Source organism: Octopus sinensis, linkage group LG12 (assembly GCF_006345805.1).
Source record: "Octopus sinensis linkage group LG12, ASM634580v1, whole genome shotgun sequence".
NCBI classification, from domain to species: Eukaryota; Metazoa; Mollusca; class Cephalopoda; order Octopoda; family Octopodidae; genus Octopus; species Octopus sinensis.
In genome coordinates this window covers 34,431,172-34,456,594 of record NC_043008.1, presented here as the reverse complement: position 1 = coordinate 34,456,594, position 25,423 = coordinate 34,431,172, and the positions used below count along the sequence as shown (strand labels likewise).

Genomic DNA, 25,423 nt, shown 5'->3' with positions numbered 1-25,423 from the left:
CGTGCATTTTGTATAAATATGTAGTCTTGTATAAAGAATTAAATGAATAATGTTGGCTGTTGCAAGTGAAGTTAACCAAAGATTAAAATGACTTTTTAATAACAAAGCTAAGATGATGATGATGATAATGGTAGTGGTGGTGGTGGTGCCAGGGGCAGCAGCAAAGCTACCCACCTACCCACTCTGATGCACACTCAAATATTACATAAATGTGAAACAGTTTCTCTGCCTACCATTGTTACATGTTAAAAACCATAGTGGATTTTTTTTTCTTTTGATGTTAGCATTTATCCTGTTTTTGTGCAAAGACTATTCTGTTTTTTTGCTTTTTTATTTTTGTATTGTAAAACCATAATGGAGAAATTTCTAAAATTTGTTAAAGTTGTGACTTTTAACATGATATTGTTCAAAGAGTGGCTGCTGTACATTTTCAAGTGTTTCAAATTTACACAGTGTACAATGTATAGTACCAGCTATTGAAACTGTTCACCAGTATATCCCAAAATGTTCAGCACTTATTGCTGAGCCCTTAATCTCTAAGATTTGCCATATGAGATGCACTTTTCTTTTTCCAAAAAATCGTACCGAGAAATCATCCTGGGTCCTTTATTTGAAGCTGGGTCTCCTGTAAGCTTTAATACTTAAAAAACATTTCTTTCTAAATATGCACCGCTGAAATAGGAGTATATTTATAGGAGGCCAGTGTGTCTTTTATACAATCAAATACAGCACTTCCATATTCAATTGTGTGTCTTCACCTTCCTGGTTTTAATGCACCTCAAGCACTGTTCTTGTCTGGAGCCATCTGTTGTTAAAAATACTACAAGACTAACAGATGTCAATAGTCTTGCAGGAGGTTATAACTTTTATGAATTCTTATCTGGTAAAGTCACGCAATTTGGTTATGTAATGTGGGCATAATTTCTCCACTCAATTTAAGTTTCTGCAATCTTCCTGTGTTGCATGGCTGTTATGGATGGAGGTCAATGTGCTATCAGAATTGGGACAACATTAGACAGTGCCTTCTGGTATTTAGTGGCATCATTTTACATTCTATGTTCCATATCTTCCAAGGTTGGCATTGCCTTTCATCCTTCCAAAAACCTTCTCCAAAAATTGGTCTGGATGTTTAAATGATATTTGTTATTTTTTTACTGCCCACAAGGGGCTACACACAGAGGGGACACACAAGGACAGACAAACGGATTAAGTTGATTATATTGACCCCAGTGCTTAACTGGTACTTATTTAATTGACCCCGAAAGGATGAAAAGCAAAGTCGACCTCAGCGGAATTTGAACTCAGAACGTAGCGGCAGAAATACCGATAAGCATTTTGCCTGGCGGGCTAACGTTTCTGCCAGCTCGCTGCCTTAAATGATATTTGTGTGTGTGTGTGTGTGTGTGTGTGTGTGTGCTACATGGTAAGAAGTTTCTTTCCTAACCACAGGATTCTGGGTTCACTCTCACTGCATAGCACTTTAAGCAAATATCTTCAACTATTGCTCCAAGTTGACAAAAGCCTTGTAAGTGGATTTGGTAGATGGGAACTGAAAGAAGCCTGTTGTATGTGTACGTGTGTGTGCACGTGTGCTCCTTGACCTAACACGATAGTTTTAAAGTGAGTGTCACAATCATACAAGTTATGATATTCACTTCTAGTATTGTGTGCAAATATGTCTGGTCACGAAGAAATATTACCTTACTTGGAAACAGATGTGGGGTTTGATAGTAGGAGGGTATCTGACCATTTGACAATCTGTCTCAATAAACTGCGTTTGATCCATGTGGACATTAAAAACAGCGATGATGACCATGATATGTATACACACATGCACACACACACACACACACACACACCCTTCTTATTATACTCACACAACACTGTCATTATCACCTGTGCCTTTTACTCCTATATGCTGGCAATGTTATACACACACTCAGAGACAGGCAGATGGACACTGCTTTGAGAAACCAAAATGCTTGTAATAGGGGTGGAAGGATTGACAAAAGCATACTATGGAGACAAACTGGTCCTCTATCTTATCATCATTGAAATACTCAATCAGTGCTGACTTGGGTGCTAAAAACAATTAATGGAATACACAGCAGATGCCCAGATTTCACTATTCATTGACTTTGCCTTTCATCCTTTCGAGGTCGATAAAATAAGTACCAGTTAAATACTGGGGCTGATGTAATCAACTATCCCACTTCCTCAAATTTCAGGCCTCGTGCCTATAGTAGAAAGGATATTTATAATAATATTCAGTTCTATTACCCATTGAATAGTTCTATTTCCGATTGTCACCAAGTGTCTTTACTTTTGAATATGTGCATTCTAGATTCAAACTAGGAACTTTTATCTCTAAACTAAGAATAGTTGTGCACTTACATAATAATCTGTAACTTTGTAGATAAGGACTTTTTGGTTGAAATCCCATCAGGGACTGTGTACTTATCCAAAAATAAGAAACCCTACTGATAAACGCAAAATTGAATCAATCAAGATGTAGTGAATACACATTCTATGAGATTAATAATATAGTAAATTGCAATCTTATTAAATTACTCTTTTTTCAAATCCAGTTAGAAAACACCTGATTATGATTAAATTGTGATTAGAGATCAAACCAACTGAAGTATCGTAAATTAAACATTGTAAATATATACTCTGAATAAGAGGTTGATAGTTTGGAAAATGATAATTATATTAACAACTTTATCTCAAACATTAAATATTACTTGAATGATTGTTTAAGATGTAATTATTCATTCAACTGAGGAAGTAATTCAGAATCTATTTAAACCACATGATAGAATTTATAGGACAAGAGAAAGGATCTTTCTAGAAAACTCTACAGAAATTGTTGTGTAATAACAGTTGTTATTAATGAAATGAAAAACTATTTGATTGCAGACATTGAAGAAAGTAACTTGTTCAGTTCTGTGATAATGGTATAAGATAGATTCTTCCATAAATGGAATTCCAGGAAATTACATCTAGCACAGATGATCTAAAGGTCTTTTTATATAGAATATGTAATGAAATAGGACACATCTAGGAGACAAATATTAGTTAGTATCTCAGAGTTAGACTGTGCAGTATATCTTCATTTCCTGAACTGGGATTTATATAGAATCTACATTAAGTTCTCCTACATTAAAATGTACAAAACAAAAAATTAAGTGGAAAAACTAAATGCAATAATTTGTAATATCATTAGGAACACGAAACATTGATATATTCAAATGATATTTTCAGAACACAGGTATTTATCGCAATATATAGAGAAATGAAGAAAGAATACTTGATATATAAAGTAAAAATAATATTTACAAGTTCGGCTTTTATGTCATTACTGCAAGTGTTATATTATTGCTTTTCAATTGGATTGTGGAAATCTCAATTTTTAATTGTATACACACACACAGACACACACACACACATGCAATCATGGTAAAAATATATTAAAAAAAACAGCTTGAAGAAACTAGTAGTGTATGTTGGCCAAAAAATTGTAGAATCAAGCTCATGGGTTTTGGAAGTAGTTTTTCTCTTTCAGATGAAACATCAGTCCCATAACAGCAGATTTCTCTTTTCTTCATGGCATGCAAACTTTTCCAAACTCTCAAATTTACTCTCATCCACTTCTCTTTCTCTCTCTCTAGATGTATGTATATACATACATATGTAGGTATATATATTCATGTTAATATATTCAGAAAGTGTTTGGCTGCTGTTCATAGATAAACCATGCATAAAAGATCTCTAAGAATGTTGTTCATAACGTTGCTGGCTAGCCGAACATTCTCTTCTGTTCTGACTGATATTGGGCAACCAGAACAAGCTGCATCATTAACTGAACTGGGATACTTTCCTCACGTGCTAAATAATATATCAATTATTCTCTGAGTTGGCAGATGACTTCTGAACTTTCCTCCATCATCCTTAGATTTAAATTAGATATTGAAGTAAGATATTTCTGTATCACAAACCACACATGTTCTCAAGTGTTGCAATGCACTTAACTCATATTTCTAAATTGAAAATACGTGTAGATAAATTTTATTTGTATAGGTTTACTTTAAAGGAAATTTCATTAACTATTACAATTCAACTTAATTCAACTCATGACAGTCCCTGTGTGCATATTTTTACACACACATGAACGCACGTATGTGCAAATCCAAAGATTTCAGTGTAGATAAACTGAAGAAAAAAAAAAGAGAGACTACCAAAGAGTGAAATATATTAATAACAGTTTGACACAGCTCCATATGACTTAGTTTCATGGGTGCATAGGACAGGCCCATCTCATCAGATATGAAGAGAAGAATAAAGGGTTTGAGACAAATGGCTTGTAGATGTTTGGCTTCATTGGTCACTCAGGCCATGTGGTGTTAATGGTGTGTAAGAAAAGAATTGTTGTTGCTTCCCACAGCTTTAACACCATGTAACCTAAGTTGACCAACAGAGGCCTAACATCTAGAAGCCATCTTGAATTTATCTCAAACCCATTATTCTTCTCCTGATGTGTGATAAGATGGGCCTGTCCAGTGTGCCCATGAAACTTTTTGTCATATGGAGCTGTGTCAAACTGCTTTCAATGGTTTTTCTGTTTTATTGCTCAGATACAATTTAAAATTTGTAAATATGACATTCATACTCAACATTTGATGTTTCAGTTTAATAAACATATTTTGACATTCTACTTTCAGTATTTAGTATTCTCTTTCTTTTCTGCTTGAGAGGAACTGTCAGGCTAAGAGCACCTGTACTGGTGGAACGTAAGGAACACCTTTCAAGCATTGGGCCTCAGGGAGGCAAAGTGGCTGAGTTCCTTTTGAGTGTTGGGCCTCATGGAGGCAATGACTGAAACCTTTGGCATGAGGTCATGCTTAAGAAGACAACTCCTCAAGTCGAGCAAAATTGCAGTCGTGGCTTATACTGGTGGCACGTAAAAGTACCCATTACACTCTTGGAGTGGTTTGTGATACAAAGGGCATCCAGCCATAGAAAACCATGCCAAATCAGACTAGAGTCTGGTGCAGCCTTCCAGCGTACCAGCTCAGTCAAACTGTCCAATCCATGCCATCATGGACAACGAGCATTAAATGATGATGATATATGTATATATTCTCAAACAACACTTATTTTAGTGCTGTTGACACTGCCGGATTGAAAGGTGCTGCCCAGGTGTCGAAACCATAGTGATATTCATAGGGCAGCTGATAATGGAAGTATGTTGGATTGTTGGTATGGCTGTTATTGTATGTACGGAATAGTATTATAACACATCCATATGATATATGTATGTGTGTGTATATATATATATATATATATATATAATATATATATCATTGGAAATGGTTGCTTGATATACTCTATATGAATTACACTACAAAAAGTGCTACGTATCCTATGGTGACGAGATAAATGACAACATTGGTGTGTGCATATTATCATCAACTGAAACATGTGGATCAAAATTATTTGAAACAATTTGATTGATTCTATCAAATAATGGTTTCAAATTTTGCCACAAGGGCACCAGTTTTGGAGAAGGGGATGAGTCGATTACAAATAATGCTATTTATTTGATCATGTTTTTAATAGCTCACTGAGAGGAGGAATAGTAGTACTCATGACCTTGTTTTCAGGGTCTTGTTACACATAGGGTTAAGGGTGTCACTTATCTTCAAACCAGCAATCTAGGGCCCTGGCTTAGATGCTTACAACAGAGTGGACTGGGCTAAAAGAACCCAATGATTTTGGTGGTAGTGGTGTTAAACTGGGTGATGAATTAATTCAAATGTCAATGGTTGTATGTGCTAGAGTTTGGTTTATCATTTTTGAAGAAATTACAAAGAGGTAAGCTTCTACATGGTTGTTTAGCCTGCTAGAAATGGTAACTAATTTCCTTTCAGAATGCAGGGCACATTGTATAATTGTAGTCCAAGATACACTCTCTTAAACAAACATGTTGGATCAAGATTGAAATGGTTTTGAGCTTAGGTCTACTTGATCAGGGCTGAGCAAGAACTTTCTTTCAGAACTTCTATTAAAGTATATGACGAGTACAGGTTTGCTGAGGGTATCACCTCTTGTTTTTGCCAATGGTTTTTGAAACAGCTAGAAAAAGCTGCCTAATCTACTCTTAAATCATGCCTTATGGTCTTTCAAAAGAAGAACACAATTAGATAATGTGGTCCTTATATACTCTAACTGGGAGGAGGAATAAAAGCAGATGGGATGGTCATAAATGAAAAGCCTTTGCTCATTGTTCTGCTGGACCAGAGTTGAGTGAGTGATATACAGGCACAGGCATGAGTGTGTGGTAAGAAGTTTGCTTCTTAACTACATGGTTTTGAATCCCACTGCAAGGCACCTTCAGCAAGTGTCTTCTATTATACCCCAGGCTGATGAAGGCCTTGTTAGTGGATATGGTTGACAGAAACTGAAAGAAGCCCATTGTAAATGGGTAACCCTGTGAAGGACTGGTGTCCTGTTCAGGGCATGTGTAGGCCTTCCTGCCTGCATAACCAACAGAATGGTGTCATTTGAAGGCTGTAACAAAGCATGTTGAAACCAACAGTGTACAACTACATTCAATAGTTTGATTGATACAGTGATTATATATATATATTCCTGAGCGCCTATTAATAATAATACTGTAATTGTTCCTGTTGTTGTTTTTTTTGTTTCCCGTTTGGATTAAAATTATATATATATATATATATATACATATACAATTGTGACTGAGGGTTCAGGGTAGCACCTACATTGCTAGAAATAAGAGTCAAAAACCCTTAGAGTTACAAAAAAAAGCACATGTTTACACTCTGACAGGGGAGGTGACCACTCTACAGCAAGCAAGATCACCTTACTAGTCTAGTTTTAGTTAAAATTAAAGCTCATCAGTGGCGACTACTCCATTGCTGGATGGGTTGGCTAAATCTGACTGTCAGTATATAGTATTTACCATTTGAATCAATGGATGATTCAGCAAAATGGTAATGTGTGAATTATAAAATAATGAAGGCAGCTACATTCAATATAAAACCAAAAAGGAAAAATTCATTTGTCACTAATTGTGACTGAGCATTCAGGGTAACACCTATATTTCTAGAAATAAGAGTCAAAATCCCTTAGAGATACAAAAATGCAAATCCAGCTATAGAAAATTATCCTCAGCAAATTCTGCCTGACCCATGTGAGCATAGAAAAGTGGACGCTTAAATAATGACGAAGATGATTAGCTTTTACAGATGAATAAGTGAACCAATATTTCAAGGATCCACCCTTGTTAGATATTGTATCTCACTTGATTCAGCCTGTTAAGAGTACATGTGTCTGTGAAATACTAAGACACATAATGTTAATTAATGAATAAACGGTTCAGTTGATTACACATGTGAATGCACATTGTCAGAGAACCTGTTGCTTACCTGAATTGTTTGTGTGTGTGAATGTGTGTATTATTCATATTATATTTATATACATACATTTATATTGTCAGACTGATCAAGAACTATGGTTCTTGACAAGTCAGATACACAAAAACAATTAACTGTTGGAACATCCATAAAATAATGTTCTTGAACTGCTCAGATGACTCATCAGACACACTTGATAAGCGTCTGCTACCAAGGTGATCTAATTTGGGTAGCTATGGTAAACACATAGTTGCTATAGTGATATGAGAGTAAGGAAGGGTGGAAAAAAAAACTCAGTAAGCTTTATAGCCTTTATCAAACAAATTAAGAGATTGTAGTTACTCAACCTGCTTGAAATATCAGCTAAATTTCCTTCAAAGAAAGGGAGAGAGAGAGAGAGCATTTATATATGTATAATGTATATATTAGGTTGTCTGGAAAGTTCTGAGCATTTTTTAATATGCAAAAAGGGATATGAATAATTGACCTTCCAATAAATCTTATTCAATGAAATAATTTCCATTATTATTAATGACTTTTGCTCATCTATCAGGCAATCTAAATATTCCTCCAGCATAAAATTTGACTGGTTTTGAAGAAAAAGAAGTTTAGATGCATTTTGACTCCATCTAGATCATTTAATGTTTTTCCTTGCTTAGAGTTCTGTACAGACAAAAGCAAGTGGTAGTCAGATGGCACAATATCAGGAGAATATGGTGGATGGAGTAAGAGATTCCAGCCAAGTTAATGTAACTTTGTTCGGGTAGCCAAAGACACATGTGGTCAGGCATTGTCTTGTTGAACACTACTTCTTTCCTGTTGGCAATATCTTGGCCTCAATTGTTTGATTTTTTTTTTGGTTCAAATTAGCCAGCTGACAACAGTACACATTAGAAATAATGGTTTGTGGGAGAAGCCATAATAAATAATGCCTTTATGATGCCATCAAACAAGGCATAGCTTTTTTTGGCATGGATATTTGTCATTGGTCACTGTTTTGGGGGATCCTTACTCAAACTCCAGGATCTTTTTTGCACTATATTTTCGTACACAATCCATTTTTCATCTCCAGTCACAAGTCATTTAAAAAAAGTATACTTTCATTCCATTTCAAAAGCATATCACAAACGGAAAACCAGACCAGCAATTCTTTCCTGAGAGTTTGTGAGGGACCCATACATTTCAGCAAGAAATGGATCTTAGCTTCACTAGGTGTTCATGAGTCATACTTGTAGAAACTTCCAACTTGTCTGCAAGTTCTCTAGTCGTGATATTTAAGTTTACTTTGATTTTTGCCTTCAAAACATCTTCATCCAATTTTGAAGGTCTTCCACTGTGACTGTCATCTTCCAAGCTAAACTCTCCAGCTTTAAATTTTCCATGCCACCTTCGAACAGTTGGTTCACCTGCAGCATCATCACCATAAACTTCACAAATGCTTTTGCAATCCTTGTAGCATTTTTTCCTTTTTTTTTAAAAAAAGAAAAGCATTACAACACAAATAAAATTTTTGGTTATCCATTTCAAATGTCAATAAAGATTAGCTGGAATGAAAGATAAATCTATTTTTAGTCAGGAACAAAGAAGAGATGCACTATTACTTCATGCAATGCTAAAGTTTTAACTGTGTTATATTTTAAGTGTGTTCAAAGAAGCGTTAAAAGATTTAGTTTAAAAACGCTCAGAAGTTTCTGGACAACCTAATATAATGTATATAAATACTGTGTCTTGTCATATGTGTCCAAATGATAGACAAAAGTTTTCTTTTTGAAAGTATTTTCCTGCAATTGAGCTATTTGCTGTTCAAACAGCTAGGGGAAATATTTATTACTTTGCATGGGAACAGGTGGGCATTGGTAACAGAAATAGCATCTGACCATAAAAATATTTACCTCAACAAGTTTTGCTTGATCCATGCAACCAAACTAGATGTTAAAATGATGTTAGTTTTTGACGCCAAATCAACATTTGATTATCCTATGTTTTTGGGAATATCTATGTCTACATTATCTTAAATATGTCCCTCTTTTTCTTTAAGAATTTGTATTAAAGGAAGCTGTTATTTCTTATTTCTGTATTGCTCACAAGGGGCTAAACATAGAGGGTACAAACAAGGACAGACAAAGGGATTAAGTCGATTAGATCGACCCCAGTGTGTAACTGGTACTTAATTTATCGACCCCGAAAAGATGAAAGGCAAAGTCGACCTCGGCAGAATTTGAACTCAGAACATAAAGACAGGCAAAATACCACTAAGCATTTCACCCGGCATTCTAACGTTTTGGCCAGCTCGCCGCCTTAGGAAGCTGCTATTTCTAGCAGGTTGAGTAACTATGTGGAGGCTCCCTTGTTGGCTCAACGAAAATCTAGTGGAAGACAGTGTGATTAGTTGGAAATGTAGCCAGGAAAGAGGTAAACAAAGAAGTGTTGTGTGCTGTCAGTGCTAGTATATTGGCAGAAGATGATGCCAGAACTAATGTGGTCAGATCTCAAGATGTTGGTACTCATAGAAGAGAAATGAATGTTTGAAGTGATTGGCACTATTCTATATAACTGACTCATCCAATCCATTCCTGCATGAAGAACACACATAAAATAATGATGTTGCTAATATATATTTTATAAACTAGGCTGCCTTCTTTATGCAGTTTTATTGATTATTTGGTTATGGCTTTTCTTTTTCTCTTTTTTTCTAATTATTTATTTATGTGCTCAGACCACATAAAAAACACCTGTGCTCACGCCATGTAAAACACATCTGTGCTCTTGTCATGTAAAACGCATCTTTACTGGCACCACATATTAAGCACCCGTACAGGTGCCATGTAAGAAGCTCCCATGCTGGTCCCACATGAAAAGCACCCTGTACAGTCTGTGAACTAGTTGGCATTAGGAAAGGCATCCAGCCATAGAAACCATGCCAAAGTGGACAACTGGAGCCAGAGCAGCTTTCTGATTTGCTAGCTCCTGTCAAACTCATGCCAGCATGGAAAATAGATGTTAAATGATGATGATGATACCACCACCGATAGTTGCATGTGTGAAATTTCTATAGATTTAAGACTAAGGCTGCTCTCCATCATCACACCTGGTCTTTTTGTTAATATTAAGTGAAATTTGACTTAGGAATGGAGTGAAGACTGAAGACTTAGTTTTAAATAAATGAATAAACTCTTCCAGAAATATAGAGTACATGTTTTCTCTCTTCTACACACCAAAATGCTTAAGTATCTTTCGAGTTATTCTACTGCATGACACCTTGGGCAAGTGTCTTCTACAACCTCAGTCTAACCAATGCCTTATAAGTGAATTTGATAGATAGAAACTGTATGGATGCCTGTTGTGTATGTGTGTGTGTGTCTTTATTATTATGTTTGTTTATGTCCCTATAACTTTGTGATTTGTCAAAAAAGACTGGTAGAATAAGTGTCAGACTTAAAAATAAGTATCAGGATCAATTTGTTCGACCAAGCCTTTTAAGGTGGTGCTCCAGCATGGCTGCACATCAGTGACTAAAATAAGTAAAAGATAAGTTATGAGAATTCACTTAGGCAACTACATCACTGTGGACTTAAACGAAAATTTCCTCTTTGGTGAAAAAATAGATTTTTTATCAGCAATCTTCTTGGTATGTGTGTGTGGGGAGTGGTGGTGGTGAAGTTATTCCATCTTGCTCTGGGTAACATGCATAAACTAACTGGAATAAAATGTATAAATATTAATTACTTTTTATATATACTGCTTTGGCTGTACATATACTAAATTTGGAATGATACAGAGATTAGCATGGACCCTGTGCAAGGATGACATGCAAATTCATGAAGTGCTCCATATTTTTTTCATAGGCACAGGTGTGGCTGTGTGATAAGTTTGTTTCCCAAACTCATGGATCCAGGTTCAGTCCCACTACAAGTGTCTTCTACTATAGCCTTGGATCACGAGAAACCTTGTGAGTGGATTTGGTAGATGGAAACTGAAAGAAGCCTGTTGTATATATATATATGTATATAAATTTGTGCTTTTGTGTTTGTCCCCTCCCCCACTTGACAACCAGTGTTGGTATGTTTACATCCCTGTAACTTAGAAGTTTAGCAAAAGAGACCAATAGAATAAGTACCAGGCTTAAAAAAAAAGCCTTGGTTTGATTCAGTCGGCTAAAAATTCTCCAGGGCAGTGCCCTAGTATGGCCACAGTCTAATAATGACTAAAGCAAATAAAAGATTTGAGCTACTACCATCTCTAGCAGATGAGGTGTTCAGTACTGAGGAGTGGCAGAAATAGCCCGAAACCAGAACTAGTCTACTGGTCCTGTCACTAGAAGGTGGTGGGCGTTCGGTCCCTTGCTCGCAGTTTATCGGACGCAGCTGTGCATCGTTAACCAGCTAGAGGAAATGTCCTCTTGGGGTTAAAAAATTGCAGTAGAATCTGTTGGAACAGATAGCCATGTTAAAATGGCTGAGTATTACTTATATGTATGTATATATATATATATATATATATATATATATATATATATATATATATTTATTTATTTATATACATCTTATAATTAAGGGCTAAAGAAGGTTATTCTAAAGCCAATACACTATACTTCAACCGTAAAGGTTTTTTTAATATAGTGCCACGCTTTTTGATGGAAGCCTTTTCTGTAGAGAAAGGGACTTCATCCTATATTGTTAGTATATATTTATATATATATATTTATATATATATTTTTAGATATATATATATATATATAAAACATTTCCTTCTTTTCCTGTTTAGGTATTCAGTCTCTAACTAATCTCTTCCCTCCCCACCATTTTACTCTGACCATGAGCCCACTATCACCTCCCCTTCACCCAGGCCCTCCTAGTGTATTTTCAGCACCACATCTAGTAGTCTCTATGTAATCCATAATTTCACCCCAATCCTCTCACTCCACTCCGCACTGCTGACCTACTATCTACACTCCACTATAATTATCCTCCACCACTCCCAGCTTTCAGTGATTAATTATATTATTTTTCTAATATGCTATCTACATCCTTTCTTTTTAATGTGTATTCTCTCTCTCTCTCTCTCCTCCTCCTCCTTACTTATATATCCTTATCAGGCTTCTCACTGGTCTTAGGAACACTGGAAATTTATTTTTTGATCTTCCTCTGTTCCTTTCATCTTCCCATTCTGCTTATTCTTTTCTCTTTCACTGGAACATGATATGCAATGACATTATATACACATACATACATACATACATACATACGCATGTATGCTTTCATGCATGCATGGTTCATATGTACAGAAGACAGACAGGTGTGGGAACAACAAACAGGTGTATTAGATTGATGTTCAGGTCAAAATGGAAGAGTCTGTGATGCTTCTAAGAGAGAGAAAGAGAGAGAGCTGGTTCCACTACCCATTTCTTTACTACTCACAAGGGGCTAAACACAGAGGAGACAAACAAGGACAGACAGACGGATTAAGTCGATTATATCGACCCCAGTGTGTAACTGGTACTTATTTAATCGACCCCGAAAGGATGAAAGGCAAAGTCGACCTAGGCGGAATTTGAACTCAGAATGTAGCAGCAGTCGAAATACCGCTAAGCATTTTGTCCAGTGTGCTAACGTTTCTGCCCACAATCAAACCCCTGTAATTACAAAAAAATTCTCTCAGATGAAAGAATGCCTCCTATTACTCAGAACATTAAATTTCCTTATCCCTGTAACCAAACTGACAAATTTCAATGTATAAATTTTTACAGACCACCACTAGATTCCTCAGACTCTGTTTTATCATTATTGAACCTCTCAGGTAGCTTATATTTTGGATGATGGTTCTTTGTTTTTTGTTTTGAAACCCAGACAAAAATTGCCAACCTTTCTGCACATTAGCATAAGTATCTTACACTAAACTGGTATAGTTAAACTATGATTGCAGTCAATAAACTCTGATGATTTTTTAAGTGATCTTTGGTGAAATGAAGGCTCAATCTGTTATTCTAAGATGGAAACCACTCACTACTTTGTGCTGGTATCTAGTTTCAGTTCACTTGTGCATACTGAAAGCACTCAATTTATATGGTGGACAGGAGGGTAAGTATTACTCTCTGCTAGATCTGCCAAAAATAGCAGCTAATTCAACTCCATATGAATTTTTACTGCTTTGAAAAGGGAGCTACAATGTTCAATAATATGCTCAGTAATATTCCCTAAGACAATCATAGGCAATCTGCAGGTTATCTGCAGTCATAGGCAACCTGCAGGACTTGCTGAATAGGATGCATAATGAAAAATTACTTGCAAGTTATTTTTAGTAATGCAGCCTTCGTGATTATGACTCGTGTCTCATGCTGCCCAGTTCTTGAAAATAGTTGCCCATGCTTATCTCAAAGAAGACTGAATGAGATGGTCACACTCAAACACTTTTAGTTATATGTCTATGAAGTAAGGATTGCCCTGGTGATCAACAACAATCAACTTATGAATCATGAAAGCCTTTTCATTACCTTGTTCAATTGAAGAACATTTGGCCATTTCAGTGGTTTCCCTGTTTGACTGATCTTGTTGATTTATCTGGTTTTAAATCCTGTTTAGCTGACTTAATCTTTTCAGCTTGTTATATAAATCCTACTGGATAAAAATGCTTTACTAATACATCTTTTGTCATATATCTTTTTACACTTGTTTCAGCCATTGAACTGCAGTCATGCCAGGGTCCCACTTTAAAGGGTTTAGTTTAACAAATTGACTCCAACTCAAGTCTGTTTATTCTATAAGTCTCCTTTTGCTGAACTGCTAAGTTGTGAGAACATAAACAAACCAACACCAGTTGTCAAGCAGTGGTGGAGAAGAAACAATAAAACACACATACATGTACATACACATACACATCTATACATATATACATGCACACACACACACACACAACAAGTTTCCATACAGTTTCCATCCACAAAATTCACAAGGCATTGTTTTGCCTAATGCTATAATAGAAGATACTTGCCCAAGGTGTTGTGTAGTGGGACTGTACCTTACCTGAAATCACATGGTTACAATGTGAGCTTCTTAGCTACACAGCCATGCCTGCACCACTACCATCATCATTATCATTTAGCTTACATTTTCCATGCTGGTATGGGTTAACATCTCCATCACTGCTGTTCTTTTATGCTAGTGTAGTTTGGGTAGGCTGTCCGAGGCAGTTTGACAGCCAGACACCCTTCCTGTTGACAACCATTTCAGTTGCTTCTTACATGCAGGGATACAGTGAACTCTTTCTAAAACCAGATATATCATCATCATGATTGTTTAGCATTCATTTTCCATGCTGTCATGGGTTGGACAGTTTGACAGAGGCTGACCAGCCAGAGAGCTGTCCAGGCTCCAATTATCTGTTTTGACATGGTTTCTACTGCTGAATGCCCTTCCTCACACCAACTATTTGATAGAGTGTGCTGGGTGCTTTTCACATGCTACTGGTACAGTTGCACTTACATGACACCAGCATGAGTGCATGTTACGTGACACCGGCAAAAGCATGGCAACACATGGTGTAATTGTATTTACATGTACCTAGTCTGTTAAAAAAACCCCCTTTTAGTTTAACCTTTTTGTGCCCATATTTCTAATAAAATACATTGACTTCAATTAATTTTGAAGATAGCACAAAATTTGATGGAATTTACCTCAGGTTCCAACATAATTAACCACAGGTTCCAACATGAAATTACAACAAGGTTAATATTTAAATATGAACCTCTGAGTCGTTGGCGTTAGGAAGGGCATCCTAATCAGTCCTAATCAGACTAGAGCCTGGTGCAGCCTCCATGACTTCCAGACCCCCGTCGAACCGTCCAACCCATGCTAGCATGGAAAACGGATGTTAAATGATGATGATGATGATGATAAACCCTGATAGGCAAGTTGGAATAAAAAGATTACTATTCCTATTTAGGTTAAGTGCACCAATGAAATATCTTGTTCCTTTTAACTGCGTTCTCTTTTGTTCTGAATTTAAATCCCTAAGTCCCCTAGGTCTATTTTGTCTTGCAGGTTCGCCTGGTCAGTAAAATGTGTAGCTGCTAAGTATTATGAAAATAAGAATGTTTTTGTCTTCTGCCAATATTTTCTTTTAACCTTTTAGTATTTAATCCAACCATATCTCACCCAAATATTCTGCCTGTTTTATATTAAAACTAACTAGATCCAACCTCTCACACCTACCCTACAATGTCATTCTAAAAATACACAAACACACAAAGCTGCAAAATAATGTGTGATTAATTCAAAACATTGTGAATAAATAAGCAATTCATTTGACAAAGAAATCTGAATGCTAAAAGGTTAAATTAGGTAAATAAGATGAGGAAAAAAATATCCTTCAGGAAAATATAATCTCAATATTTTATTTCACAGTGAATACAAATAATTTGTAAATGACTTCAGCATTTTTATTAGCAAAATTGATGCAAAAAAAAAAATGTGATGAAAGAGTAAAGAATTAAACCATTATCAATACCATGCCATCTCTCAATGACACGTCTCTCTATAAAAGAATAATTTCACTTAATGATTGGCTCAACTAAATTCATTGATTAAAAACCATAAAGAAAATATCCAACAAATAAAGACTGACATTTTAATAACATCAAAAATTTAATTTCCAAAAGAAAAAGAAAAATAACAAACAAAATATTTGAAGCAAAAATGAAAAAGAAAAGATAGAAAAAACAGTCAGAATCCTTTTGTGTAAAATTGATCTCTAGAAAACTTCGAAATTTATCAAAATAAATAAATTAAGAAACAAAAATAAATAATAGACTGCAAAGAAGCCAAATAAGCAGTCCTCATCATCATTGTCACCACCACCACCACCACCACCACCACCACCATCACCATCATTATCATATGTCCGTTTTCCATGCTTGCATGGAGTATTAATAAATCAAAGATATTTATAAAGTAGTATTGAACTTGTGTTCAATAGGTATCTTGTCTGTTGTTGCATCATGATACTTGGAAAACTAGTTGAAGAAACAAAATATTTTATTTAGGTATTTTTTTATTTTTTTATTGAAAACCATTATTGGGAATTGTAGTGTTTTGTTATATTTTATTTTATTGTTCCTTTAATTGTATTCTTTGGATTTGGAGAAAACAAATACATATGAGACCCCCAGCCTAAGAAAACCATTCTATTCATCATCACTATTATTTTAATAGCTACTGACTTAAATATAGTATTGTAGTAACTTAGGGGATAAATTAAGATGAAGCTTGCCTCCCAACCATGTGACCTTGGATTTAGCCTCACTGCACAGCTTTTTAGGCAAGTGTCTTCTACTATAGTCTAAGCCAGCCAAAGCTTTGTGAGTGTGGATTTGATAGACAGAAACTGAAAGGAGCCCATCATATTTGTGTGTTTTTGTGTTTGTCCCCCACCAACACTTGATAGCTTGTATTGGTTTGTTTATGTCCTTATTACTTACCAGTTCAGCAGAAGAGATCAATAGAACAAGTGCTAAACTTAAAAGAATAAGTACTGGTGTCAGTTTATTTTGCCTCTCCCTCCCGGTTAAAGGCGGGAATAATAATAATAATAATAATAATAATGTGTTTATCAAAGCCCTTCATCATATACCTACGATGTGGTTACTGATAACTCTTCTTAACACTCTACTTCTATATATCTGTTAAAGTCAATGTAATTACTGATATATCTTCTTTTAAATATAATGCTTATCCATTTCTCAGTTACTTTTTGCTGTTATTTCCTCAAATAACTTTCTTTGGATGAGAGTTTTGCTGTTATCCACACATGAAATAAATTCCAGTTTCACAACTAGGTTCCTTGGCAAATGTTAGATGTTAGTACTTCAAAGTTATTGGTAAGCTCTAACATCTAATTAGATTCTTCGGTCTGCTATTAAGGATTGCTTGTAGTATCCAATTTACTGGTTGGTTCCTTTTAAAACTAAATTATTCTATTTCCTTCGTACTCAACATCAATATTTTCTTGTCTTAGCTAACAGTAAGTGTTGGAAATGTGTCAGTTTCCATATTAAGTTAGTCTAACAGTTATGATATTGTGTAGTATATTAAGTTGGTGCAGAAATAACTGTGATTTCTAGCCATCAGCAATATATCTCAGTTCAGAATAAATTTCATTAATCAAAATAGTAACCTTTAGGATCTATACATTTTTGCCAATAAAAAACATCTGCTTCTTCCAGTATTATCTGCAGTTCTGCTATTGATAAATTCTTTGGAAAAAATTTTTCTTGAAAGCTGCCTCTTGGTTGTAGAAGACCTTTCCAGGAGTTTATCAACATGGTTGGCTGAGGTGTAGTCTGCTTGCTGAGGTATAATTTCATAGCTCAGTTCAATTTCTAGTGATGCAATTGAAAATGCATCACTAGGTATGCAACTGAAGATTATCAAAGAAAACAATTGGCACTTTTCAAATTACCAATACTTCATATAAATGTTTCAGTTCTCTGCAGATTTTGTCAATTTCCTAGCCTATCTCTGTCAATATTGCCGCTGTAATGGTTTCAGCAGGATTTGAGAAACAGTAGTGAATGATTCTACTTGCCAACCACAGAATAACAACCATAACCTTTTGATGTGACTTTGGCTTGGGGTAACGTTTTGGTGCTTCAATCTTGGTCCAGCCACTGTCAAAAGCAGTTACTTCTGTATAGAATCTATTTTTCATCAATTGCCACGATACAATAAAAAGAAAAAAAAAAGTATCATTTTACTGTGCAAAAGGAGGACAAAGCATGTCATAGCAGTAGTTTTATTGAGATTGTAAGGCACTCATTTGCCCATTGTTTTTAACTTTCCTCTGTGGTGCTAATGTCAAACAGCTGTTGAAATAGTTAATGTTCAGTTCTTCTGTAACTTTTTAAGTTCCTATATGTAGGCCCACTTGACTAATGACCTCAGATGGTGTTTTGGTCAGTCGTAGAAGCTTGTCCATGACTTTCTTATCTTCAAGGCTCTTGTCCCCAGTTTGAAAATTTTTAAACCACTGTTTAGGTGAACATTTATTGATGGTCCTGTAACCAAATGCTTGGTTGATATTGCAGTTAGTTTCCACCACTACATTCCATTTTGAATTAATTCAACTGAAAATAAGATTTATTTATTTTTCCTATCTGTAAATTTGACATCCTAAAATAAACAGTGAAAATAAAAACTCAAGCATAACTCAACAGACTGAAATTAGTGCCTTTAAAATGATGTATTACATAATTAGTTGAATAAAATATACACGAAGGTTTAAAATAACAAAATTTGCATTTGTTTTGGTGCAATGAGATTTTTGTGTATTGCATACTGTTCTAGAAGTGCTTAAAAAGAGTCTAATTTACAAAATTAACCCATTTTTGTTATCATAGACTATAAAATAAGAACTTATTGTAATTTTTCTCTTAGTTTCATAAGCCTAGATCCCATAATCAGATGATTTTCAAAAATATTTTCATAACATTTACAACTTTATTTAAAATATAGTTAATTAAACTAAAAAGTGAGCCTCTAACCTGTTGCTTGACCTGCTTGAAAATGGAAGGTCACACTGAACAGTGTTGTCCTAGATATACAAGGCTGAACAATCTTGGTTGGAATAGCTTTGATCACGTGACTGCTCAACTAATGCTGACCTACCACTAAACAAACTGTAACATTCAAAATATATCCAATGCTGTCCTTCAAGGGATTATTTGTCATTGCTTCCTTATTGTAAAATCTTGCTCCCTTACATAAACGATTTCTTCCAAGCCTTCCTTTAATTGAAGTGAGGCTTTGATGAGTAAAATGGAAGGGAGGGTCTTGTTAGTTTGTTTTCTTGTCAGAATATTAAGATACAAAGACATTGACAATAAGTGTCAACTGCTTTGAGGAATCAGTCTGTAATGGTAAATGAGGAGACATAATATAATGAAGAGGAAAAAAAAAACAAAACGGAGAGAAATTTAGATCAGAATGTGTGGGAGGAAAAGAAGATATTTGTACTTTGTATAAAAGAAAATGTAGGAGGTGGGGGCGGGGAGCTTTAGGAAGAGAAAGAAAGGAAACGTGTCAAAAGAGACTGGAAAATTTGAAGAGTGGTAGGTAAGTAAAGAGAATGAGCAGACTGACTGGTAAGTTAGTAGATAAAAGGAAGACAAATGATCTTTAATGATGATGTATGTATGAGGAAGAAAGAGAGAGAGAGACTAACAGACACCAGGTAGTAAACATTAAAGCTGTATATGCGAGGAAGACTGATAGACTCACAGACAGATAAATGCAACTGAAGAAAGAAAATGAATAATAATAATAATAATATAATAATAATAATAAACAGTTTAGTTGAGAGTAATGTTAAACATCTTTGCAAAATATATTGTAAAAAGTAATTCAAAAATAGTTACATTCACTGTTAGCGTATTGTAATATACGAGATAGGCACATAATTAGGGGGTCTTAAAATTTTGTATCTCTCTATTTCTTCCCCAAAGCAGTAAACAAAAAAACAAAAACAGTTTCCCCCTCATCCAGTTCATTTATATTAAGTAGTATAATTTCACTAATACAAAGGTATGAAGCCTTTTCTTTTTATCACAAAATGTAATTATATAACTGAGAGCTGTCATTTCAATGTCTCTTGGTATTGGCATAGCTACACAAAATAATAATTTGTAAGTCAAAGAACAGTAGCATTTATAAATGGCAAAGGAAGCTTAACAATGAAGTTTAACCCTTTTGTGACTAGATTTCTAATGAGTACACTGACTATAGGTGTCAATTAAATTATCAATATAATGAATACTTTCTGGTGGTTTAACAAACTATCTTTAACTTGATATGTTGTTATTTAGTTCCACACCTGCAATCAGTGGCAGTCTTGTTTTGATCATTTTTTTCTCTTTTTTTTTAGTTATAGTGTATCTTGGATAACTTCACTATCTTTTACTTTTTACATTTTTCAGTCATTGGACTGCAGCCATGCTGGGGCACCACCTTGAAGGGTTTAGTTGAATAAATAATCACCAGTAATTACTTTTTAAGCCCAGTACTTACTCTATTGATCTTTTTTGGCCAAAACACTAAGTTATTGAGAATGAAACAAACTAAAATTGGTTGTCAAGCAGTTGTTGGGGATGGCCACAAAGACACACACACACATAGATAGTTACATTCATATGTATATGAAGGGCTTCTATCAGTTTCTGTCTACCAAATCCACTCACAAGGTATTGGTTAGCCTGGGGCTGCAGTAGAAGACACTTGCCCAAGATATCATGCACTGAAATTGGATCTATGTGGCTGGAAAGCAAGCTTCCCATATAGTTAGTTAGTTAGTTAGTTAGTTAATTTGGCTCAAAAGCAAATAGCAAGGCCATGTAGGGGGTCATGGAGTTAAGTACAGGGTGGTGTTCATGTAAAGAGTTCAGGCCACTTGAGGTCCAGGGAGGCTTTGAACAAAGCGGTCGTCGGCATCTTCACCATCTCGTCTGGCAGCTTGTTCCACGGATCCGCAACCCGGATGGAGAAAGCTCCTCTCCTTCGATTGAGATGAAATCGTCGCAGGTAGAGCTTTTCGGAATGACCCCGCAGCCGACGCTCTGGAGCAGGAGTGAAGAACAGCTCTTTCGAGAGGTTACACTTTCCGCTTATGATGTTGTGGGCGAGAATGAGATCACCACGGCGGCGGCGTTTTTCAAGAGAATAAAGGTCGAGCGTCCTCAGCCTTTCTTCGTAGGACAAATTTTTGAGACCATGAACCATGCGGGTAGCCAGCTTCTGGACTCTTTCGAGATGCTGTATGTCTTTGAGGAGATAAGGAGAAGAGGCTTGAATCCCATACTCCAATATGGGTCTCACCAGCGTGACATAGAGTGGTAGGAATATGGCTGCTGTGAGCATTCCGAATGACCGTCGAATCAAGAACAGAATTCCGCGTGCTTTGTTGGCAGCATGGACGCACTGGGCCGAAGGCGAAAAGGAGGAATCCACCAAGATACCCAGGTCCTTTACCTGATCGGTCCTCTCCAGCAGCAGACGACCCAGCTCGAAATCAAGTTGAGTTGCAGGAGTAGAGCCGACAGGCAGATGACAGCACTTTGACACGTTCAGACACAGGTCCCAATCGTTAGACCACTTCCAAATTCTGTGGAGGCATTGACGAAGATCCTCTATATTACCGCGAGGAGCGACCAGTTTGATATCGTCGGCAAATAGAAGGGTGTGTTGCGTGAGGTCGTCGGGCAAGTCATTTATGAAGACTAAGAACAACAAGGGCCCAAGCACTGAACCTTGAGGCACGCCACTGCTCGCACTGGAGACGTCGGACCGCGAACCATTAACTTGGACTTGGAAGGAGTGATCTGAGAGGAAGGCACCAACCCATCGTATAATATCCGGATGGAAACTATATGCTTGAAGCTTGACAAGTAATAGGCGGTGGTTTACCGAGTCAAAAGCTTTGGCAAAGTCCAATAAAATGATGTCAACAGCATCACTATCATCGAGGATGCGCATCACCAATTCTTCCATTACTAGTAAGTTGGTCAAGCATGATCTCTTCGGCACGAAGCCGTGTTGGGAATCAGAGATAGAGGCTGTGTTTAGGAGGTGGAGCATCATACTTTTCTTAAGGATGGTTTCGAACATCTTGCTGATTATTGATGTAAGGGAAACCGGTCGGTAGTTAAGCGGGTCTTCGCGGCTCCCTTTCTTGAAAATTGGGCAGATTATCGCTGTTCTCCAGTCTGCAGGTATAACACCCGTCACCAATGACATATTGAATAGTCGTGTTAAGGGCTCGCAGATGACCGGAGCCAACGCTTTGATAACCCGTGGGTGTATGCCGTCAGGGCCGTGACCCTTGTTGACATCGAGGCCTTGAATAACACGTTTGACTTCGTCCCGCGTGATGACCAATCGAAGCATTGGAGGTACCGATCTATCAAATGGAGGGGGTTCACGACCATCATCTTGTTTGAAAATAGTTGAAAAAGCCTCGGCAAATAATTGACTCTGTTGATAAGGGTCCTCAATCGATACGCCTGTTGAGTCTACCAACGTTGCAATCTGGTTGTTCAAGCGGGAATTCCGCAGGACATGGGCAAAGAAGGTTTTTGGATTGCTACTGGCATTTGCCGCGATTTTGTATAGCTGTGCTTGCTATTTAGTGTTTTAATTTTATAAGATGGTAAGGTGTAGTTTGAATGAGGTCTTGCTGCTACCTTGCAGGTCATGCAACTGCATAGAGATTCATATTATTGATATTGTACTCTCATTCGAGTTAAATGAAATTTAGGTTGAAATTTCAATTTAAATACAAACACTAAAGATTCGAGTGAGGTCATTGCCAGTACCGCCTGACTGGCCTCGTGCCGGTGGCATGTAAAAAGCACCCACTACACTCTTGGAGTGGTTGGCATTAGGAAGGGCATCCAGCAGTAGAAACTCTGCCAGATCAAGATTGGAGCCTGGTGTGGCCGTCTGGTTCGCCAGCCCTCAGTCAAAATCGTCCAACCCATGCTAGCTTGGAAAGCGGATGTTAAACAATGATGATGATGACTATCATGACCAGCTCCTGGTAGGTTTGTATTAAAAGCGATAAGTCGAATGACAAATTTTCTTGATTTCTACATTACATCATAAGGGCAGACAACTGATTGAAATGTTGGACTGAAAAAATACCACATGGTAGTTAACATCTCGCTTCTCTGTTTTGAATTCAAATCTAGTTGGAGTTGACTTTGTATTTTGTCCTTCTTGGTGTTGATAAAACAAAGAACCTCTTGACTACTGGGATTGATATAATCGACTATAATTCTCCCCCAACATATTTTGGTTTTGTTATCTCTGTTAGAAATCAATATTACATCACTGATTATTAGATTACCAACACCTCAAATGTCATTGTTAAGCTCAACAAATATTTTGCACATGGAAAAAGAAAATAATAATAATAAAAAATAAATGCAATTTTCAGTAAGATGAAAGAAAGAAAAAAATTGTTTTAAATTTGACCTTAAACAAATCTAAAAACATCAACAAATCTTTTGAAGATGTGTAAACAATAAAAAAAATATAATAGTAAACAACCATAATAATAATGATTTCTTTATTTTTTAATGATAGTAATAATAAAATTAATGATGATGATGGTGAGTAGAAAGGATGGAACTTCTGGCATTTTTCCTAAATATCTTTAAAGCATACTATTTAATACCATTAGCAAATAGAAATTCTTTCTAGAGAAAAAGAAATTGATTTAGTATTGATTTCTGTCTGTCTCTGTCCTTCTCTCTTCCTCTCTTGCTACCCCACTCTCTCTCTCTCTAAATATTATCTTGTCATTTAGTATCTCTCTTAATATCCTAATATGTGACCATCATCCATGACTGAAAAATGTAAGTATCTATAGTGTTATTACTTCTTACTTTTAAGAAAGAATATCAGCTTATCAAAAATGTAAGTTCAAAACAACATTAACTGAAATTTAATTTAATTTTTCTTTTTTTTTTTTTTAAATGATCTTAATAATAAATAATAATGGATTCAGATTTTGGCACAAGGCCAGGAGTTATGCTCAGCTGGTTCTTATCTTAATGACCCTGAAAGACGTAAGTCGACCTGGGCAGAATTTAGGATGAAATGCTCTAAATTATTTTGCCTAGCTTGCTAACAATTCTACCAGCTCTTCCTTCACCTTAATGATAATGATGATAATTTTATTTGCCAAAAGGGCAATATATGAGGGTATGGTTATATACACAAATTACAGAAGAGTGTAAGAATTGTGTAAAGAAATAAATGCAAACCAGTTATGGGAAACAACAGCATACAAAAATGAATGAAATGAGATTTACCAGTAGGGGACAGCAATCTAAACCAAACAAATAGTGCCACAGATTCAGCACTACCATACTACCAATGGTGAAGTTCCTTTCCCAGATGTTCTGTGGCCTCCAGTTCACATGCTAAGGGTAGGTTCATCCACGTAGATCACTCATGTGGATCAGTTTCACTTACCTTTTAGCTAGTTTACTGAAGTGCAGCATCTCCCATTTTGCCCTCACCTCCCTCTTCGAATGGAAATTAATAAAGTTGATGAGGATTTGACTGAAGAGGAAAGTGTCTGCCTTCAGACCTATCAATCTTATCTACTATACAATCACTTTTTGCTGTAGTCACCAGACAGAAGAAAACTGACTAACCTTTTTGCCAAAGGAATGCTACAGTAAGAGTCTTGACTAATAAATTATAATGGACTTGACTAATAGATCATGATGGATTTGACTGATATCTGGGATTTCCTACAACCATTTGATGTAACTCTACCTGTCAATGCTTCTTAGACAATGATGAGTGTATGTAAGATGGTTTGTCACTTGTATGCACTTCAGACAAGCCCAGTAGATTGCACTACTGTGCCTGCTGTAGAGTTTATGTCAACCCCACAATGCCTCCAGTAGTACTGCCAGGCTAGGAGTTTCTGAAAGTTTCCCATAGTCCCCAGGTTGAAAGTTCTCTAAATGAGCTGTTGAGTTAATTTTTGTTGATGCCAAAAATTTCACTGAGAACATTGTTGCTCTTGCCCACTACTAATCCTGTATAGATTGCAAGGGTTGATGTACTACTGGCCTTGTTACTCAACTTGCAGAGAACTGTGAGTACTTGACCAGATTTTAGATGCTAAATTTCCAATCTCTATCTCTACTTGACCCAGAATAGCAGCTCTGTCAAAGAGAGAAGCTATTGCATAGCATGTTTCACAAAGGCTGGTCTCACCTTCTCACCATCCAAGAATTTCTACAGATATTACCCCCTCAGCTTAACATCAGCCATGGCATAGTGAGTCTATTAACAGAGAGGATTAGCAGTAGATGAATCTTCTGACCAGTGGCATGCATCCTTTCCACAATTCGTGAACAAGCAAAAGACTTGTTTCTTTCTGTTTTATTCATACTTGTTACCACCTCATATTTCTTTACT

At 36.2% G+C, this 25,423-nt stretch overlaps 1 protein-coding gene and 1 non-coding gene across 3 annotated transcripts in view; both read left to right on the top strand.

The window, feature by feature from the left end:
• LOC115217984 (sorting nexin-27) overlaps positions 1 to 25,423 on the top strand; it is a 194,524-nt gene that overhangs the window by 50,856 nt on the left and 118,245 nt on the right. The gene's annotated exons all lie outside the window — the stretch shown is intronic.
• On the top strand, positions 11,176 to 11,277 carry LOC115218175. The gene has a single exon (XR_003882230.1). It is a non-coding gene; the product is annotated as a U6 spliceosomal RNA (small nuclear RNA).